Source organism: Sinohyriopsis cumingii, chromosome 14 (assembly GCF_028554795.1).
Source record: "Sinohyriopsis cumingii isolate HCF-2022 chromosome 14, ASM2855479v2, whole genome shotgun sequence".
NCBI classification, from domain to species: Eukaryota; Metazoa; Mollusca; class Bivalvia; order Unionida; family Unionidae; genus Sinohyriopsis; species Sinohyriopsis cumingii.
Genome location: NC_142974.1, coordinates 36675672 through 36697101, shown reverse-complemented (window position 1 = coordinate 36697101; position 21430 = coordinate 36675672). Strand labels below are relative to the sequence as shown.

Here is a 21430-nt window from a genome sequence, read left to right as displayed (position 1 = left end):
TCATGGTCACAGTCATAGAAAATTTGGATTTTGGTTCAAGGTGTTTTAGCTCAGTGGTACAAAGTTGAGTGCAGTTGTACTAGCCCCTGACATTGGTGTCTGTACAGATAAAAGCATAATTATACAGCCTTATTGACTCTCAACCATTCATCCTTCCTACCTCCTAAGCAACAGTTCTGAGTGGGTTTCATAGCACATGCCTCATGGGGAAGGGTCTGAGGGTGCTAAATTTGTATAGGTTAATTATTTGCATTTAGCACAGGTTTCTTATAGACTGTATATAATTTTGTGCTTAGTTTTGCCAATCACTCCTGCTGGGGTATAGGCCGCCCACAAAAGATCGCCAGAGGCTTCTGTTCTGTGCCATCCCTTCAAGCTGACTCCACGTGTGACCCATATTAGTGATGTAATTTTTGTGCATGGAATCATGAAATTTGGTGATGGGATGCATCTTAAGTACTACACTCGTATCACAGAAGTAGGTCACTCTGACCCATTTAAAAAAACTTCACTGCCTTACTTCATTTATGCATTTTAAATTTATTTTTAAAACTGTAAATTCCAGAATCATCAAACTTGATCATTCTAATGCATCTCTCGGTGTTTTATCTACAAATGGCTTCATGTACGTAATTTGAATCATCAATGCAAAAAACAGTGTCAGAATTCAAACCTATGAGTCATATTCAATCCAATGATCAGTCTTCAGTAGTTTTAAAAAAAAATATTGTTCAAATACACTGCAAAAATATTAGTTCCCATGCTAGAAGCATCTTAACATTCTATATTTGTTAAAAATCTTGTTGATGGTTTCATGTCATCAGACATAATCTGAGCATATATGACAAGGCATTTATTGTTGGCTATGTCAGTTCTTTCATCTGCATTGCAGCACAAATGGCGAATGTTGAATGTCACATACAGGACTATCGTCAACAACGTTTGACAGGCTCTCCAGTAACTCTGAACAGGTAGTAGCCAAGACATACTGAATGGCGGAATTCTTCAAAATGCCAAATGACATCAGTTTCTTCAGCCGTTAAGTTCTGGGGTTTTCCCAAGTTCTTCCTCCACCATTAATACTGGCCGCCATGTATAGCCAATCGTGTGCTGAAAAATGGCGTTAAACCCCACAACAACAACAACAAAATCAGCCGTTAAGTCATGTATTAAATTAAGAGATTTGTATTTTAAAAAAGGGATGTCTTCTACATTCAACCAATGTACACACTTAAGTAGCACTTTCACTGCTATGTTTTGCTTGGAATAATGCTTTTGTAAAACTGCATTCAAATCTGTCCATTGTTGTGGACGTGCAGTCAGCAGTTTGTGTTCTGGCAACCCAGCATGCCTTGCCAGTGTACTGTTCTGAAAGTTATTAATTTTTGCACATTTGGTCATGGAGTTGTTTTTTTGCCTCTGTACATATGTGGCAAAACATAAAGGCGTCTTCACTGTCACATTCTTCTCAAGACTTATTCAAAACATAGCCAGCTGTGTTTTCAACTATTGCTGCACAAAAATATGTTTTATCTTACGAGTAACCATTACCTCATCTTTAGATGATGAAGGCTCCACTTGTTCTATAACAATACTATTATCATTGGGGGGCCCCGAGTGGCAGAGTGGTCTAAAGCGCTCTTCGTTACGGATCACTGCCATCTCACCTCTGTCCGCATGGGTTTGAGTCTCAATTTCAGCCTATGTGGGTATGTGAGAAAGCTTGCCAGTAGCCTCTTGTGGGTCGGTTCTTTCTGGGGTTTTTTAAGGTTCCTCCACCATTAATACTAGCCACCATGTGTAGCCTATTGTGTGCTGAAAAATGGCGTTAAACCCTACAACAACAGCAGTTAATATCATTGGTTGGTTGTAAATGCAGTCCAAATGTTGATTTTGTTTGTTTCAGATCTATTTTAATATTTTTGCCTTGGAAGCCATTCTCAGTTGAATGCTGACAGTATCTTGGAACAATTCAAGTGAAAGGAAATTGTTGCTTTGTTGCATGACAAGGATGCACATAAAATAATAGTTTCTTGTGAGAATCACTTTAAAATCATGTGTTTATTTTCCGCCTCTTTCTTGTGTGATGATTATATGGTTCTAACATCCTGTTGCTACAGATGATGTGACAGTTACAGGTCACATAAGGTCAGCTCCAGTCTCCACACTCAGTTGAAGCCCTATGTATTATGATAACATTAGCATAAGGAACTGATGTGTGCATGTTTTCCCTGTTTGGGAGAGTTGCAATTTAGCTAATAAAGTATTTATAACAAACCTTTATTTTGTGTTAATCAGCAAAACATAACACTGGTGTGTGTCAATTTACGTAGCAGGGACGATTTTTAGACCAAACATTTGTTTTGTGTTAATCAGCAGAACATGACATTGGGATGCATCAATTTATGTACCGGCGACAATATTTTTTGTCAAATCGGAAAAGGCTGCTCTTTTGACGCATGATGCATGGTAGATAAAACATTGATCTCTCTTAGTGCTACACCCTTACAACAAAAGAGGTCAGTGCGACATTTTATCATTTTGTATTTGTTGTATGTTAAGTTTTTTTGGCATCCTGTACATTACTGTTGTACCTGGAATCGTGAAACTTGGTGAGGGGATGCATTGTGATGAGTAATTCACCTTGCATCACTGAAGTGCAATCAGACTCAAGCACCATTGTAACTGGATAATTGCATGCATAAGTATTATTACCACACCCTTGATTGACTTGAAATATTGTGTTCAGCGTTATTGGGTGCTGTTTATGCCCCTGTCAAGAAACTTAACATTTATATGCATATCTGTTAGTCCAGCACCTTTATGACCATATATGGTCACTGATCTACAGTTATTTATGCTTTACTAACATAGCTTAAGAATTTGTGTTCATAATCATGTATCCTTTCATGCTGTATGTATCCTGTCCTACCCAGTCAGCCCTTTCTGACCGGTGTAGTTGGAAGTAGGAATAGATATGTTTGTTCATTGCTAAACTTTGGATTTTAATGACTACATATTGTGGTAGGTGTTACCATCACTAGGTTAAGCTGTGTGTTGTACATATGTTTATGTATGGGAATTAGAACTCATCAGATGCCTCAGTGAAAAGCATGCAGTCCTGCATACTTTTCATGTGAGACCTCACCTGTAGTGACTGTTCAAGGTAAATGTGGATGCATGGACTTAGCATATACAACTGTCTGTGTTCCAGTGATACTCAAAACCTGGGGCTTTCATTCAGTAAAATCTGGGGTATGGTGGCTGACAAAAATAATAGCCTTGAAGCAGTGTGTAAGAACAGTTATTTATTAAAATAATTTATAAAAGGATATAAACTCTTGATATTACAACTACTTGTATATCATAAAAATGTTCTTTTTTATTGTTTATATCTTTTTTACTATGTCATCATAAGTATGCAGCTAATGTGGGTATGTGAGAAAGCTTGCCAGTAGCTTCTCGTGGGTCGGTGGTTCTTTCCGGGTTTTTTCTGGGTTCTTCCTCCACCATTAATACTGGCCAAAATGTATAGCCTATCATGTGCTGAAAAATGGCATTAAACCCTACAACAAAAACAACAACCATAATTATGTATGTATTTATATGGCTTAACCCATTTCAGTTAGGATATGATTTCAGTCGTACTTTACTTTTTCAGACAGGATACAATTCTGGTTATATGTGTATTGCACTCCATCTACTACTTCATGGAAGTGTACATTTAAAGGTGTAATATGTCATTATTTTATGTGTGCTCTTTTGAAAAGAAGGAAATAACTGTAGAATGGTACTATCAGTCAGTGACAGAATGGTGTCAGTGATGTGCTTGCTGAATGTAGAGACAATTTCATGTGGAAAACTGACATTTTAGTCAGTGGGGGATAAATATCTTTACTTCAGGAAAATGAAGAGAGTTGATGATAACTGGTTGTTTGAAAATTGGATTTCAAAAACAGGTGTGGAGCTAACTAGATATTTTGAAAATTTCACTGCTTGTAAAGTTAATCCATATACCATGGCTGGATGTATGGAGAATACTGTGAAAGCTTACTGCATTTCTGGAAATTGACAAAAATGAACCCATCAATACTCTGATATTGTCACATTAGACTATATTATGGAATAAAAATATTGAAACAAAATGACCAGCTTTGTCGACTTTCCAGCAAAGAATTTTTCCATTGACTCTCCGTTTTTCATGCAAGTAAACTTTTTAAAATTGTAATGACCTTTCGAGTTCTTGGTTAATGTTTTGTTATTTTTTCACCATCTTACATGGTGTAAAATTCCCCACATTTCATACAGTTACATATAGGAGGTAAAATTAATATTGCAGATAGAAAAAATGCTCCGGTGGTCTAGTGGTTAGAGCATTTGCCTCGGATGTGGAGGGTAGTGGGTTTCAATACCCGACCGAGTCATACCAAAGACTTACAAAAATGGTACTAACAGCTGCCTTGCTTGATGCTCAGCATTAAGAGGTTAGTGTTAGGACTGGTCGGCCTGGTGTCAGGATAATGTGACTGGGTGGGACATCATGCTACATGTTTGCGGCATGATGCCCCAGTGCTTGATATCACTATAAACTACCACACTGCAGACACCATAGCGATATGACTGAATTTTTGTTAAAGCTATGTTAAAAATGCAAATCACACACACACACACAGAGATAGATAGAAAAATTGCATTGAAAGTAAGTTATCTAAAAATGTAAATCATGCTTTTTTTTGCTAGCTTATATTCACTTTCAACTAAAGGTGTTACCTCTGAAAATTTTCAATGAAAAACTATTTGACTTTAAAGAAAATTGTATTCATTTTAAAGTGGCTTATAACTTTGAAACATTATTTGTGAAAAACTTTCTTTAAAAGCTATTGAAAAAGTTTGTGATACTTCAGCTCATGACTTTTGCACTGGTTAGAGGATTTGTATCCTAGATATGTGGTTGCACTGGTTGGAGGATTTGTAGGCTAGATATGTGGTTGCACTGCTATAGATGCACTGGTTAGATAATTTCTAGGCTAGATATTTGGTTGCACTGCTATAGATGTGCTGGTTAGAGGATTTGTAGGCCAGATATGTGGTTGCAATGCTATAGATGCTTTGGTTAGAGGATTTGTAGGCTAGATATGTGGTTGCACTGCTATAGATGCTTTGGTTAGAGGATTTGTAGGCTAGATATGTGGTTGCACTGCTATAGATGCACTGGTTAGAGGATTTGTAGGCTAGATATGTGGTTGCAATGCTATAGATGCTTTGGTTAGAGGATTTGTAGGCTAGATATGTGGTTGCACTGCTATAGATGCACTGGTTAGAGTATTTGTAGGTTAGATATGTGGTTGCAATGCTATAGATGCTTTGGTTAGAGGATTTGTAGGCTAGATATATGGTTGCACTGCTATAGATGCACTGGTTAGATAATTTCTAGGCTAGATATTTGGTTGCACTGCTATAGATGCACTGGTTAGAGGATTTGTAGGCTAGATATGTGGTTGCAATGCTATAGATGCTTTGGTTAGAGGATTTGTAGGCTAGATATGTGGTTGCACTGCTTTAGATGCACAATATAGTTTTAGTTTTTTACTCATTTCCATTTTGCAGGTAATTGCTTGAAAAAAAATGTCATAAATGAGATAATTTCAGAATCTGTTCTGTCATTCATCTCCTACCACATTCATTAAAGGATTGTATTGGAAACATTTGGGCTAGATGTGGTTTTTTCCACTGGCCTGTTTTAGGGGAAATTTCTTGATATATTGTCCAGAATTGATATTTTTTTATAATTACTTATCCCCATACACAATGTTATTAATTTTGTGGCCTGGATATTTGGTTGGTGCAGATTTGCAATACAGTTCACTTCTATGACTGGCTCATTTTTTAAGCAAAAATTCTTTAAAAATTGCCAATAGAGGGTATGTATTTGGGAATTCAGTTCATTAATGCTTCTTCTTTGACACTAATGAAACTTTGTAAGCAGAAGTTTTTCCTCTTCCTCATTTGTGAGGAAATTGCTATAAAAAATGGCAAAAGACTGTATTTTGAAAGTCAAGTTCATCTCTTCTCACACAGATTGTAGGATTTTATTTGTACATTGTATGCTATATTTGAGGTCTGTAAGATGTGCAGCAAGGTATTTTTTTATTTCCTCATTCACATGTTTGAGAAGGTTTTTAAAATTATCAAAAAAATTGGTATTTGGAAATTTATTTCTTTTCTTTTCCATGTTGGCTGCCTCTATGTCATTCCTAAAAACACTTAGGTCTCATTTCCTTGGTTTGATATAGCTGTTGGCATGAAAAGTTGCAGTAAAAACCAAAAGCAAAATAAATCTTCCAACACAAGTTTTAAGTGAAATATATGTGATATTAACCCCATAATAATTATTAACTTTTTGTTCTTGTTTATAAATATTGTATACATATAATAAATCTTGTATGACCCCAATGGCTTTGTGTATGATTAGTTAATATTTGGCTACATGAATTCGGAGGTCTGATTAATCGCAGCTTTATTTAAATGACTTTAATGTTTACCTGGCATTAGTGTTTTAGGTGATAAAAACAACAGTTATTGTTAACCAGCACTGGTGAGTCATTTGTTAGAAATTTTATTATTTAGCTCATTTATTGCGGGACCACACAAACCAAATGCTATAACCCATCAAACGTTATAAAGAACTAATATTATTACAAAGCCTTTGTAATATAAAGCAATTAAGAATTTGTCAAGGGAAATTAAACTTGAATGTTCTGACAGATTTTTTTTTAAAAAGAATATAATGACAATTTATAGTAGTATTATTGTCATTATACTTAAGTGAAGAGTGTTTTTTGCCATTTTCCTCCATGTGTCTGATATGCTGAAAATGTGAATTGAAAATTTAACTGTCTTCCTCTGGCCAATTTTTGGGAAAATTTAATTAAAAATTCTGAAACAAATTGGTATTTTTATAATAAATTTCACCATCTCTTCTATGCGCAAATTGCTTGAACTCTTTTTTTTGACACTTTCTTGGCCAGATGTGTGGTTGATGAATCCTATCCAAAAAGGTTTTACTGTCATCTTCTGGCTCATTGTAAGGGTATTTATTGAAACTGTATTTTTAAAAGAGATTATTATGAGAATTAAAATCTTCCTCACTTCACACTTCATCTTCCACACTGCCTGAATGAATTTATTGAAACACTGTAGGCTTGATATATGGCTGGCTTGCTTTAGGGTTAGGGTAACAACACACAGCAGTTCAAAAAACAAACATTGTTAAATTCCTGGAAATCATTTATGGCCATTAGAGTGTCAGTCCCTTCTTGGGACTTTTGTTTATGGTATGGACTGCAGTGAAACTTGGTACATATTATGGTTATTATTTAAAGTTGGTCATATTGACAGCTCTTAGTTCTTTCCTGATTTGTTAAGAGTTATTGCCCTTTTCACAACACTGCTGTGGTATCAGAAGTAATACTGCAGAAGGTGTGCATTAAAATTGCTGACATTCTACATACATAAAACAACTCAAGGTTGAAGAGAGAACAAGTTTATCAAATATAAAAGATCATTTTTGTAACATGCTCACATTATCTAAATGTTTATAGGTTCGGGCACAGCAGTCTACCCATCATTAATAAGTGATCATTCCTATTGCATGTGTTCCAAGAATTACAAAATTATACATATAAATCCATATGCACATAAATCAAACACAGTTTAATTTAGCATAGTTCGCAATCCACTTTCTGATAAATGTAAGTACACATTATCATTCAGTTTGTAATAAATTCAAATATACAAAATATACATTATGGTTCAGTATTCTAATAAATTGAGCAAGCTCAAGGACAAAGACTCAGCCAAGATACCATCTTACCTTTAGAAGGATGTTTCACCCAGTTCAGATTCCCTTCTTATTACAAGTTACGTCTCAGAGTGACTTATAGCTAGAACTCCCTGTTCAACACAGGCTTTCTACTCTACTTCAGATGACACATCTCTTCTCTTTGAGAACTAGCAGCGCACTAATGTTTCTCTGTGTGTTTATAAATAAGAATGATGTATTTTATAGCCTAAAGGACAAGCTCCTCCCACGGGGAGATTTAGCTTCTCTCATCCCTAATTGGTTGACATGCCTATCGTTTGATTTTCTTTCAACCTAATCCTGGTTTCTACACACCTTCTTGGTTCGACATGGGGTATCAAACCTGATTATGTCCTTTGGCGAAAGCCATGCTCTGCAAAGAATAAAATGCCTTCAATGCCAATTTAGACATACGGCCTGGTGTCAGGATAATATGACTGGTGGGACATCAGGCTACATGTCTGCCCCAGTGCTAGACATCACTATAAACTGCCACACTGCAGACATCATAGTGATATGACTGAAATATTGTTAAAGCTACACTAAAAATCCAAATCACACACACACACACACACACACACACACACACACAATTCAGACATACAAAAAAGTTCTGTCCTTAGGTTTATTACACCTTTTTTCACTTAACAGGATGCAATCAGTGGCTGAATTTTGTAAATGCAAGTTCTTTTCATGCGGTTTATAGTGGATTGGGGTCCAAATGACCGAATAAGTACACATCATCATTCAGTTTGCAATAAATATGTGACCAAATTGATCACCATTCCTATTTGTATCGCTTGAAAAGGTTATTTTTCTTAGGCAGTTACTTTTGTTAATCTGAGTTTGTCATTCACTGATAATTCATATTTCATATATGTATGTAGAAGTGTTTGGTATAGATGTGCAATAAGGTATCAAACAAATTTTCTCTTGCCCCTTTTGGAAATATTTTTCTTGAAAAATGTTTGAAAAAAGGGAAATGTAATTGCTTCTTATGAAAAGAGCTGAATGGATTTTAGTCAAACTTTGTAGTCTACATGATGTGCCGTTATGTTTTAATTTGTTGGTTGGAACAGACATTTTAGTTGTCTTAGCTTTGCCTCCCACACAAGTTACAGGATCTTGTTAAAACTTGATAGTTCGAACATGCAGTATGCTCATGAAGAGGTCCTCATATGGTGATGGTTATTTTGAGAAATTAGCCTACCTGGGCTTCTTCCAGACAATATAGATTCTGTAAAAACTGGATAGGTTAAATAAAGGGCTGGTGTAGATATCCAAATAGATTTAATTTTTACTTCTGGTTTGGACTTTTTTAATAAAGATTTTGAAAAATTATCAAACAAAGCTGGTAATTTGAAAATTGAATTTGTTGTCATTTTTTATCACCCAGGTTTTAATGAAAATGTATGGGCTAGAAATGTGGTTGGTATAGATGCCCAATGAGGTTATATCTTTTTCCTTCAGCCCAGTATCTTGGATTCAGCTTGTCATTGCTTCTGTCTCCTCATAAAGTGCTTAGAGGATTTTGCATATAAGCTGTAGACTGGATATGGGGTTGTGATGGATGCTCATTAAGGATTTTATATGTAAGCTTTGTAGTCTGGATATGGGGTTGTGATAGATGCCCATTTAAGGATTTTATATGAAACCTTTGTAGGCTGGATACGGGGTTGTGATAGATGCCCATTAAGGACTTCATATGTAAGCTTTTTAGGCTGGATATGGTAGTGTTGTTCCGATAATTGATTATAATCGATCATCAGTTGGTTGAGCAAACCAGTAAGATAATCATTTGTGAAACTCCATAATCGATTATGTGTAAAGGGAGACTACCTTTTAGTTGTATGCAAAGCACAAAGGTTAGTAAAACTCCCAGCCACTAAAGATGACCTGAAATTTATTAATTCCCTTCACAACTACAAATATAAAACCATATGATATTTCATAGGTGCAAAATTTCATAATTAGGAACTTATAGCCATTATTACATGATCAAGTTGTTAAATAGTTGAATTAATAAATTTAAACACATTTTGATGATTTGTTTCAGTTTTAAATGCAACATTTTTTGTAGTATTTGTAAACAATGACAAACAAGAAAACCATGTCCTTCTACACTTAAAATTATAGACACATCACATATAAATGAAAGGATTTTGGGAAATTCTAGCAGTATTTCAGTTGCATATGACTTATCAGCCATAAAAAGTTGCATTCATTTAACAAAGATGTAGAACAAAAATAACACATAACACAATAGACAAAAATGTAATATTATTATCAGGTTAAAGTATACATGTCATTAAAAGAGATTACTCCTGTACATTTACTAACATCTTGAACTATTGATCAAAGATATAACTGAATAACAAAAAAAAATTATCATTTTCTCTTAGTAACCGATTATAATCGATTATCAGTTGGTTAAGTGGAACCGATTATCGATTATGAATTTCTGACTGATTCCCATCACTAGGATATGGGTTTGGTATATACACCCATTAAAGATTGACCATTTTATCTATAGCTAGTATTTCAAACACTTTATTGAAAAATTTTATTGGGTTATTTATTGTTTTTCCTCATAAGCCAGTTGGATGTTTTTATTTAAACTTTGTATGCTTGATATGTGGTTGATGGACACATGCAGGAATGTTTTACATTTTATCTAAGGCACAATATTCGGTCACTTTCTGGTGTTACATTGTACCAACATGTTGATATGTTCTCTGCAGTGTGTAATCATGATAAATTGAATTGAAATATAATAATGCTTTTTTTCCACAATTTCCGTAAGATAATGAAAAGGTATTGTCAAAAATCACTGTGTTTAACATTATCTTTAGTAAGTCATCTTACGACCACTCCCACTCCCAACACATCTGTGTGGTGAATTTTTACTACCAGATCTTGCTAAATCCATAGAAGACATTTTTATTCTGTAAATTTGAATGATTTACATGTAAATTTATTTTAATTACTATAGTTACACTTCTTTCTATTAATACATCATGTGGTTTAGTACTTGATCCTATGTCTGATTCAGATGTTATGGGAGAGTCTAAATGAAGAATCAAATTTTGATTTTAAAAAATGCATGTTTTCAAAGCCAAATTTGTTTTTCCTTTGAGTGCTAGTCATACGTGAACCATGAATTAATTGAGTTTCTTCCAGAAAAAGACATGAGAATTATGCTTAAAAACGTGGGAGAACCTAGATTTCAAAAATGGGTTTATTTTGAAAACTTAGGTTTGGAAAGAAGTTTGTCATCACATATTTTCCTGTATAAGTACAGCTCAAAACTGAAAATTTGTAGTAAATAAACGTTTGGTATTGAGCGCAGTATGGTCTCGTGTTCTTATACCTCATATTGGGATAACTAACTTACAAACATATTTGAAAAGAGGGTATTTTGGTCAGTCTGACTTTTAGAAAGAAGCTTCACCTTCAAGCCTGATATGCATTAGGTCGTGGGTTCAATCTCTGGTCGAGTCACACCAAAGACTGATAAAAATGGTACTAACAACTGCCTCGCTTGGTGCTCAGCATTAAGAGCTTAGTGTTAGGACTGATCGGCCTGGTGTCAGGATAATGTGACTGTGTGGGATATCATGCTACATGTCTGCAGCATGATGCCTCAGTACTCGACATCACCATAAACTGCCACACTGCAGACAACGTAGCGATATGACTGGAAAAATTGTTAAAGCTACGTTAAATATCCAAATTACACACACGCTCACCTTCAAAGGGACAGACCACATAATTTTCAGGTGGGCGACTGATTTTCTTTCCAACGGATATTTTTTTCCCACTTATCTCAAGATTTTTTTCCAACTAAAACGATAATAGAGTAATTTTTTCCCAAGTTATTTGGAGTCCAGAACTGTCAAAAATAAAACCCCAGGCCCTGCTGCATATCTCATCCCCCCCTCCCCAAAAATGATATGGTTAGCACCCAAACCTTGATAGGAGAGCAGGTTCTGAAGAATGTGCTTTAAGTATGGGAATATGTGAATGCCTGTGACAGAATAGACATCTAGTCATGTTGAACGACTTGAAGCTATGTATTAATAAGGTTATTCTAGCGTAAACAATGAGAGAATGATCATGAAAATGACGTTTCTGTATTTATCTATTGTATGTAGCACAATAATATTTCACTTTATCTTTTATGGTTGCTGTCAAATTTGTTATAGTGGCATATCCATCATTTTCTGTGACAGTCTTTATTTCTGTGCAGGTTATAGAAGTTGACTTAACCCTTTCTGACCAAGCTACAATAGTTCTTACATTTTTCGCCCATGGAACCAGTCTCATATATTTGTCAAAAACGTATAGAGTGGGCTTTTTCTTAGACAAAAATGCCCTAAGCATATACTTTACTAAAAACTTTTAAAAAATTGGGGTTGGGGCTTATAATAAAGCATGAGCTTATCACTTGATAAATACGGTAGTTTACCTACAGTACTTACCTGTTGTGTACTAAAGAACTAGTAGAAATATGAAGTGCAGTCAGACCAGTTAATCAGTTACAGCTGCCATTGGTATATAACGCTTACCTGTGAACAAAGACTAAGTTTAATAAGCCCCAATTATACAGAAGTTCATAAGTGTTTCACAGCATATCAATATTTTTTTTAATTAAGAGCACTTCTTTTATGTCCCTTCAGGGGCCATTACATGCAAATTGGAGTATACACGTATATTGTTTAGTTGAAGGTATCATTAACTGAACTTTTAGTTAAAGAAAACTGATAACAGCAATTAGTACTGGCAAATGAGAAAACTTAGCCCACACATTAAGCATTTGATGCGATGAAATGCAATACTGAATGCAGTAAAAAAAGAAAAAAAGTTCTATTGAAGGTACCAAATACAGCCGTTCCTCATAACAGAATCCATGGGTGCCATGAAGTACATACTACATTTAATCCTCAGGACCCCGAGTGGCTGAGTTCTTGCCTTTACTCAATGAAGGTATGTGAGAAAGCTTGCAAGTAGCTTTCCATGTGTCAGTGGTTCTTACCAGCATATTCTTGGATTCTTCCTCCACCAGTTATTCTGGCCACCATATTTAGCCTGTTATGTGCTGATAAATGGCACTAACTACGACAGCAACATTTAATTCTACTTCTTCATAATGAAATAGGATCCATGCCCGTATCTGCCTTATTATAGGAACTGTGTTATATTGAAGGGTCTTATGTCCATATCTGCCTTATTATAGGAACTGTGTTATATTGAAGGGTCTTATGTCCGTATCTGCCTTATTATAGGAACTGTGTTATATTGAAGGGTCTTCTGTCCATATCTGCCTTATTATAGGAACTGTGTTATATTGAAGGGTCTTAATCCGTATCTGCCTTATTATAGGAACTGTGTTATATTGAAGGGTCTTATGTCCATATCTGCCTTACTATAGGAACTATGTTATATTGAAGGGTCTTATGTCCATATCTGCCTTATTATAGGAACTGTGTTATATTGAAGGGTCTAACAGAGAGAGTGCTGTATACACCTCATTTTCTTCTGTTCATTCATTGAGAACAAAAGAATATTTCCCGACTCCAATGGTAGCCCAAAAATCTAAATAACAGGTAACTGGAAAATATAAATCATGAATCATTTTGATCACCTGCAGGCACTCAATACAGGAATTCTTTGTTGTGCTTGTTTTATTATAATAGTGAGCTCATAAATCCAGTTCAAAACATTTGGGATTCCTGTATAACTTGAGAACTGGACTTAATTAAATCATCATTCTTTGTTTTATCAAAATTTACAATTGACTAATTATTAAGGTACAATTAATTTTCCCCACAGATTAGGTTTGTGCGATTAATGTTTCCACCATATATACATTATAAGTTATTCTCCCCATAGTCCTGTTTGAGACATTTTGTTATGGTACATCCATTATCTGTATGTCTGACTGTCCGTTAACATGTGCTTCTACAGCGTGTAGAGATTTTCATGAAACTTGGCACAGATATGTATCATGCAAGACAGTTTGTTGCATACCAGAGTAAGAGCCCTTGCTGGCATTAAGAATTTTGGTCACTGCGACTTCTGTCTCTTATGAGGTAATGGAAAAGAAAAATGCATTTTTAATAATCACAATAAGAGTTCGGTGAAAGAAAATGATAAAACAGACAAAAGAATATGGGACTTTGGGAAATCATTAGTGATTTATCACCTGTCATAAATTAGGTCATCTAGGTTTTCTACAATCTGAATAAACTCACATCTCCATTGTCCTAGGGGTCATGTTCTGGTGACCTATGTTATTACAATAATTGCTAATTTTATCAGCCAATCAGATGAAGTCTTGTATCTTCATATTTGGGAGATTGAGTAGTATGGCTGAAAAACATCAGTGCATGCCAAACAATTTGATTCACTTCCAGATTTCTGAAAGCTACATTTTCGTTAGCTGATTGAAAGGTCAACAGAAAGTGACCCCTAAGCAGCTTCTGTCAGATCTTTACAAAGGACTGTGGAGATCTAGATTTTAATAAAATTAGGTTTTCAATTACAGCTATGTCCTTGTCCAGTGCCTCTCTCTCGACATATCTAATAATAATAATAATAATAATAATAAAGATGATAAGTTCTTTTCACAATAGCATTGGATTTGGATTCACTAATGACACTGATATCTTAGTTAATAACTTTTGCACCAATATTTACGAGACTTTGGTCTGATACATGCAATGAGTGAAAATTATTTATTTGAAGTAATTGAATTCAAATCAAACTCATTTCAACAGCCTGGTCATTGCACACACATTCATATGTGTAAAATACATAAATTCAAACAGGGTAGACCCAAGTCTGGCATCTTTGGTTTCTTGTTTGGTAAGTGTTTATCTAGTTAAAGTTTTATATTTTTGTCATTTTTACCATTTTTACCTTGTAGTTTCTTCTCAGCGCTATTATAGCCAGGTTTCTTCTGATGTGCCATTAAAACACACACACACATGCAGACACACACACACACACACATGCAGACACACGCACACACACACACACATACACACACACACACATGCAGACACACACACACACACACACGTATGTGTCAGCTAATCAAGGTCTATACTGTTCGCTCAAAATAATAAATATTGTAAAAAAAATATTGTAGACTCTGGTTTTATGGTGCAGTGTGTTTGCATTCTTGTTTAAATTTTTTATTGGAAATATCATTTGTGACTTGAGAGTAAAAATAATTTTGATAGCTCCATTGATTCTTTTTTTTCCATCTTTGTGCCTTTACATATCATAATTTTGTACAATATTATTATTATTTTGTTATTATTATTGTAAGGGGCCTTGTTCACCGAGTGGTCTCTGGCACCCGCCTTTACAGATCTCTAACATCTCTCTGTCTGCAAGGGTTTGAGTCTCAGCTTGGACACTGTGGGGATGAGATATAGCTAGCCAGTAGCTTACCATGGGTTGTTCGTTCTTCTTTGGGCTCTTCCTCACTTATTTTCTGATACTTTTGAAATTTTTGCTTTTAATTTTGACTTTAACAATTTTAATATTTAAGCAAAATTACATAAAATGTAATTTTAGGATTTCAAAATAATATCATTTAAAATTTATCCTGCAGTGGGCGATATACATTCATTTATCTGATTTCAGATTTTTTATGTTTAACTCATTCTATTTTCAGTTAACTTGTCTGTTATATCATTTAAATTTATAAGTAGAGAAGTACCAAAACTAATGTGATTATAATGGTACACGCTATCAATAATGACAGTTCTTGTTAAAATATTAATTTAACCAAAGTAAATAGCTTATTTGCTGCTATTTATTTTGCATTTTTCACCAAATACCACATTCTTTCCAGTTTTTATTGAATTTTTGACACAGATTGATATTGCCCCCACTGGTAGCCCCACTGATTATGCCTTTAAGCACAGTAGTGGCAATCTCATTATATACACTCTCAGGTCCAATCTCTCTGGCAGCCAGCCAATTAGAAACAAGTTGCCATGGTGCTCAGTCATGTGATTAACGTTTGACTAATTGAGTACCACCCAGTTCAGTCTGCTGTGTAGAAAATAGGCCATGTGTTTTGATCTGTGTAATAGCAGATACAAGGGCAAACAGTAGATTCAACTGAGAGCACTCCAAGGATAAAGAAGACAGCCAGGGTTAATATACACATGTCTGCATTGAAGTAAAAGAAGAGGAATTGTTCCTTTTTAGTGTATGGTATACCAGGTTGCAAATACAAATGCGCATCATTCAGAATGATTCGCATGCTGTAAATATGTTGAGCATGTTGCGCATGTTTAGTCATTGTCAGCCTGTTTATTTGGAACATATGTATAGAGATGTCTGCTCTTTCATGTAGGGGTAAAAATTGATTTGCACAAAGATCAGATTGACATATCTTATGTTTACAGATGTATAATGGTATTTAATATTACTGTTCAGATTGTCGTGCTATACAGCTTGCCATACGCTGTGTAATTTGGCATTAGTTTTGGACACGTTTTTGTGAAAGTAAAAAAAATTCACTCGTAACTGACTAAAATACGAAACTCAGATTTTTTTGTCAAGCTTGCCTTTATATTTAGCAAGGATAACTTTACATTGACCTTATTCCCAATAACGTTAATCTAGGGTGTGGATGGATGGACGAATGTATGTCTGAATGCACATGGACACGAGAGTGATCACTATCTTGAAATTCCACCAAGGCTTGGTGGAAAACAATATACTTTACTAACATTTTCTACAGGTTACAAATACATTACAGTCTTGTTCATTAGAATACACTGGAACTATATATTGTAGCTCAATTGGTGGAGTGTCGGACTCGTAATCAAAGAGTTATGGGTTTGATACCAAGGCAGGATGACTTCTTGTTGTAAAAACTTGACTCGGATAGGAAAGTGGTGTATGCTGGATGCATGATGTGAATAGAACAGTACCGTATTTTGTGTTTTTATTAGCTTAATTAGGCAGGCAGTAATGGGACATATGTGTATCCATCTTGAATGATGTAAAGAGAACAGTGTACCAGACAGTAATGTACCTTTATTGTTCTGATTTCTTTGAATGCATAGTTAGGATGGTGGGAGGGGAGGATCCATCAACGTTATCAAATCAGACATTGATTTTATTATGGCAGTGTTGATATACTGGGTTCCACTCAAAAGCCAATTTGTGGAGATCTTTTTTATTTTTTTTTTATTTTAGCAGCTAAAATATAATTGATATGCAAGCAAAAGAGAGTTTAAATCATAGTGTTGTTTGATTTATCTTGTGATCATAATTTGTTTGGCAAAGTGCCAGAAACTTTATAAGGAATGATAATTGGATTGTCACACTGGGTATGTATGAAGTTCCCAGTGACTGCAGACAATTTCTCTTGGGTTATAGCTAAATAGTATTTTCTCCGCAGAGGGTACTATTATCTATAAAAGTAAGTCATAGTGATCACAGAAGCATTTGTTGATAGTCATGAAATTTGATAGGTGTGTTGACTGCTCCGGTGGCTTAAGTGGCTAGAGTGTCTGCTTCAGATTGGGGAAGACACGGGTTTGAACCCTGACTAAGTCATAACAAGACTTATAAAAATGGTATCTACAGCATGTGGCAGTCTACAGTAAGAGGTTCGTGTTAAGACTGGTCAGCCTGGTGTCAGGATAAAGTGACTGGGTGGGACATGATGTTACATGTCTGCGGCATGATGTCACGGTGCTAGACATCACTATAAACTGTCACACTGCGAACATTGTAGTGATATGACTGGAAAATTGTTAAAGCTATGTCAAAAAAGATCCAAATCACACACACTGATAGGTGTGTTCACCTTTCAAATCATAACAGACAGAATTATGACTTATGTAGAAGTTAGATCCATGTATTTTTCATGCTTCATTGAATATTTACATCTTCCTGCTTCATTGAATATTTTATGTTTTTCTTCCTGCTTCATTGAATATTTCTTTTTGTCATTTTCATTTATATGTAGCACAGTATCCTAGACACTACAGCATGTATGGTCATCATTAAACTTGTATATGCATTTTCTTTTTTCACTTTCGTTAGCACCCATCAAAAGTAAATTCTGATTGTAATGACACGCCTTTTCTTCCTAAAGTGATTTTGTTAAGAGTTCAGATTGTGTACCTGGTAGATGACAACTTTCTTCAGAATTTGCCTTGAATTTTTAAAAACTAATAAGAAGGATAAATAAAGAAAATAATTAATAATTTTGATTGATTTCAGGGATGTGAAGCAAAGTAATAACTGTTTCCTACAATTTCACTTGTACCCTGATTTTGTAATTTGCTGACCACCAGTCTTATTCTTGTCTAATCACATAATTTAATAACAGCACAGTTTTTTAAAAAACAGAGGTGGAGTCTCTTCTTCGACTATAGTTCAGTTACTGTTTGGTGGTTCATTCCACTGAAAAGAAATTACCAGTATTAAACTTTCTGCTTTTCCATGAAAAGCCCTAAATTCACTGTAAATTGGAGAATTTTTAGCTGCACAAAATTTAGGCAAATTTAGCATGGAGCCTAGGTTTACAGAATTATTTCTTTTGCCAAACTGATAATTTTATTTTTATGTTTGCAACTAAATTTTTATATTTGCACAGATTGTATATTGGTAACAATCTGAATTGACTTGTTTTCATGAATAATTTATAATTTACTCAACAAATTATGAGCTTCAGTGCATAATCGATAAAGGTGGTCAGCTGACCCCCCCCCAACCATCCAACCCCACTTAAAACAACTGCTTTTGACCTTCAGAATCTCTGTACTTTTGTGAAAATCGCTCAGCATGAAATCTTGTTTGGAGCATTGTAAATTCAAACAAATGATGATATAATAGCATGAAATCCCTTATAGGAGCATTGTACATTCAGACAAATGATATAACAGAGTAACAGAACCAATGATGACCCTCTACACTTGTGGACACAAAGAATTTATAACAGTAGTAATATGGATTGCTCCAGAATTTCACATGTAATGAAATTGTTCAAAACCACATTCCTGAATTGCTTAAAAGGTACTTGTTATCAATAGCTTTCTCACTTGTAGCACCACTGTTATTCAGTAAGTATGACAGAACTGATTTCTTGGTAGTCAGACGTGTTTTGTGTTTCTGCCCACCCACTTTAACATCTGAATGACCATGCAGTCCTGTGACTGCGTGATGTACTTTGTGGTTTTCCTATTTCATCTAGTCAGGTGTAGAATTTTTCATTTTGAATGGTAATGATGTCCGGTGGACTTATAATTACCATGTGTACTTGCTTGTAAGTCAAGTCACAAACTGCATTGAACCAGATCTGCCATCGCGTAATACCTTGGCAGATCTGGGTCGGTTTCTTTGGACTAATCAGTAAAGTCATCCTTATAGACCCTGATCTACCATTGCATTGTATAGTGGCATATCAGGGTCTGTGTAGTTTTGCGGTTTTACTCTTTTTATAAGCGAGTACATGTATATTTGATAGATTAGAGAGGTGCTGGCCATAATTGTTATAAGCACACATTAGTGAGAAGTGAGACTTGCCCCTCACTGTTCTGGGGACAGTTTGCTTTGGGTTGGGTTCAAGTTTTTTATGTGGTGCATTGATGATGTGCTGGACATGCAGGGCGTGGTGTCCTTGTTTGGTGTTACTCGTTTTGGGGGGTAAAATGATTAATTGATATATTTATGTATCAATATTTGTTTCATATTTATGTTTATGTCGTTACAAGAGGTGAAGGATGAATATAAACAGTTCTTACCCTATGCAAGTTGAATCTTCAGCAGGTGTAAATAATTATGAACTGTTTGCCTTTTCTTTAAACTGATAATTTTTTGGTGAGTGCCGGCACACATTTAAGTCAGCTACAAAGAAAAATTACTGCCATGATCCACTTGCCTTCTAAAAAATTACGATGCACAGGATGACTGACTCGCGTGGTTCAGAATCTGCCTGCCCCCTAGCCAATTTCATAGTGGTTATTTTATCCCATCTTCAAGCTCATCCACAGATAACATACACTAATGTCAAGAAATCATTCTTGTATGATTATGTACTTTGCTGATCATTAAATAACGACTTTTATGTGAAGTATCGCTGTTGATGCATATCATGTCAATTTGTAATGAGGGCTACATTTCTGGTGTGGCAAAATATATTACATTTAATTCTGATTGGTCCTTATTGATTGTTTATTACCAGAGTAAAACAATAACCACCAATCAGAACTAACTATAGGTTATTCAGTGTGTTACACACCGAAAGTATTGGCATTCAAACCCAATTGGAATAGATACAAGGCATTAGAGAAACTTCTTGCAAAAGGGCTATTAAATGATCCCCTTGCCAGTAGCTTCTCGTGGGTCAGTGGTTCTTTCTGGAATTTCTCTGATTCTTCCTCTACCGTTAATACTGGCCGCCATGTATAGCCTATCGTGTGCAGAAAAATGGTGTTAAACCCTACAACAACAACAATAACATTAAATGATCTGTAAATTACTTAAATCGTACATGAGAAATAAGTCTGAAATATCTCATTTTGCTCTGACATACATAATCAGTGACAGAACGTGTCAGCATGATAGAAGTAAATAAGCACAGAATCAGCAAGGGGCAGATTCCAAACTGCATGAGTTAAAGTCACCTTCTTAATTTGTAGAAGGGGAATGGGAGTTTATAATAATTTCCGTTTTCACTCATGGAAAAGAGTCTGTGTCTGCGGCAGTTGTTTTGCATCTGGGGGAGGTAGAATGTAAAACGATCTAATTGTTAGTCATCTCCACTTCTATACTCGGACTTGTTCTGGATAAGATTTTCTTGCACAGGAAAATTGCACTACTTTTTAGAACCATAATGTCATCCAAATTTAAGTGAAGACCTGACATTGCTAAAATGTTTTAAAATGTAGTGCCAAACAAAAAGCATGGCGACTAAGATGAGCCCTTCACCTTCATATGGACCAGCCTGGAATGTCATTAAAGGCTGAATAAAAACCATTGACACCTAGTCTGTTTGGAAGTATATATTTCTTAATCTTGTCAAGGATGAAAATGGCATATGAAAAGATTTCAATTTCTTTGTTTAATTTACAGACTAGAAATCGAACCATTATGTTAACACGTATAGAAAGGTACCATGCTACAAATGAGAGACCTTTTAAAGATGAAAAGATTGCCAAGTTGATGTGTAATGATAATGTATTATGGCTGTGTATCATGGATCATATCGATACACTGCAGAGGTGGATTGTTTCACCCTATTCATTATTGTCTAGTTTTTTTTCATTTTGTTTTTAAGATATTTTTGAGAAACAAAACGTTCCACTCAGTATGCTGTGAAAGCTGTTTTGTACACATAATTTTGACCTTTCTGCACCATTATCTTGAACTCAAGTTTTGTGTTCAAACATTTTTTGAAATACTGGGCTGAGGAGCTGTGGTACAGTGTCAGACTCTTAATCCAAGTACATGTATTTTGGGTTTCATTACACGCCCAGTCTAGTCTGGGTCAGCTGGTACTTAGCTATCATTTCCTAAGCACGATAT

At 35.2% G+C, this 21430-nt stretch overlaps 1 protein-coding gene across 6 annotated transcripts in view; it reads left to right on the top strand.

The window, feature by feature from the left end:
• Positions 1-21430, top strand: part of LOC149783585 (MYND-type zinc finger-containing chromatin reader ZMYND8-like) — a 148562-nt gene that overhangs the window by 29130 nt on the left and 98002 nt on the right. Inside the window, exon 1 of one of the 6 annotated variants that reach the window (XM_089931843.1) lies at positions 15933-16091. The exons of the other annotated variants lie outside the window; for them this stretch is intronic. The gene's annotated coding sequence lies outside the window, so the exon portion shown is untranslated. Of the gene's footprint in view, positions 1-15932; positions 16092-21430 lie in introns of those variants that run through there. 6 annotated transcript variants of the gene reach the window in all.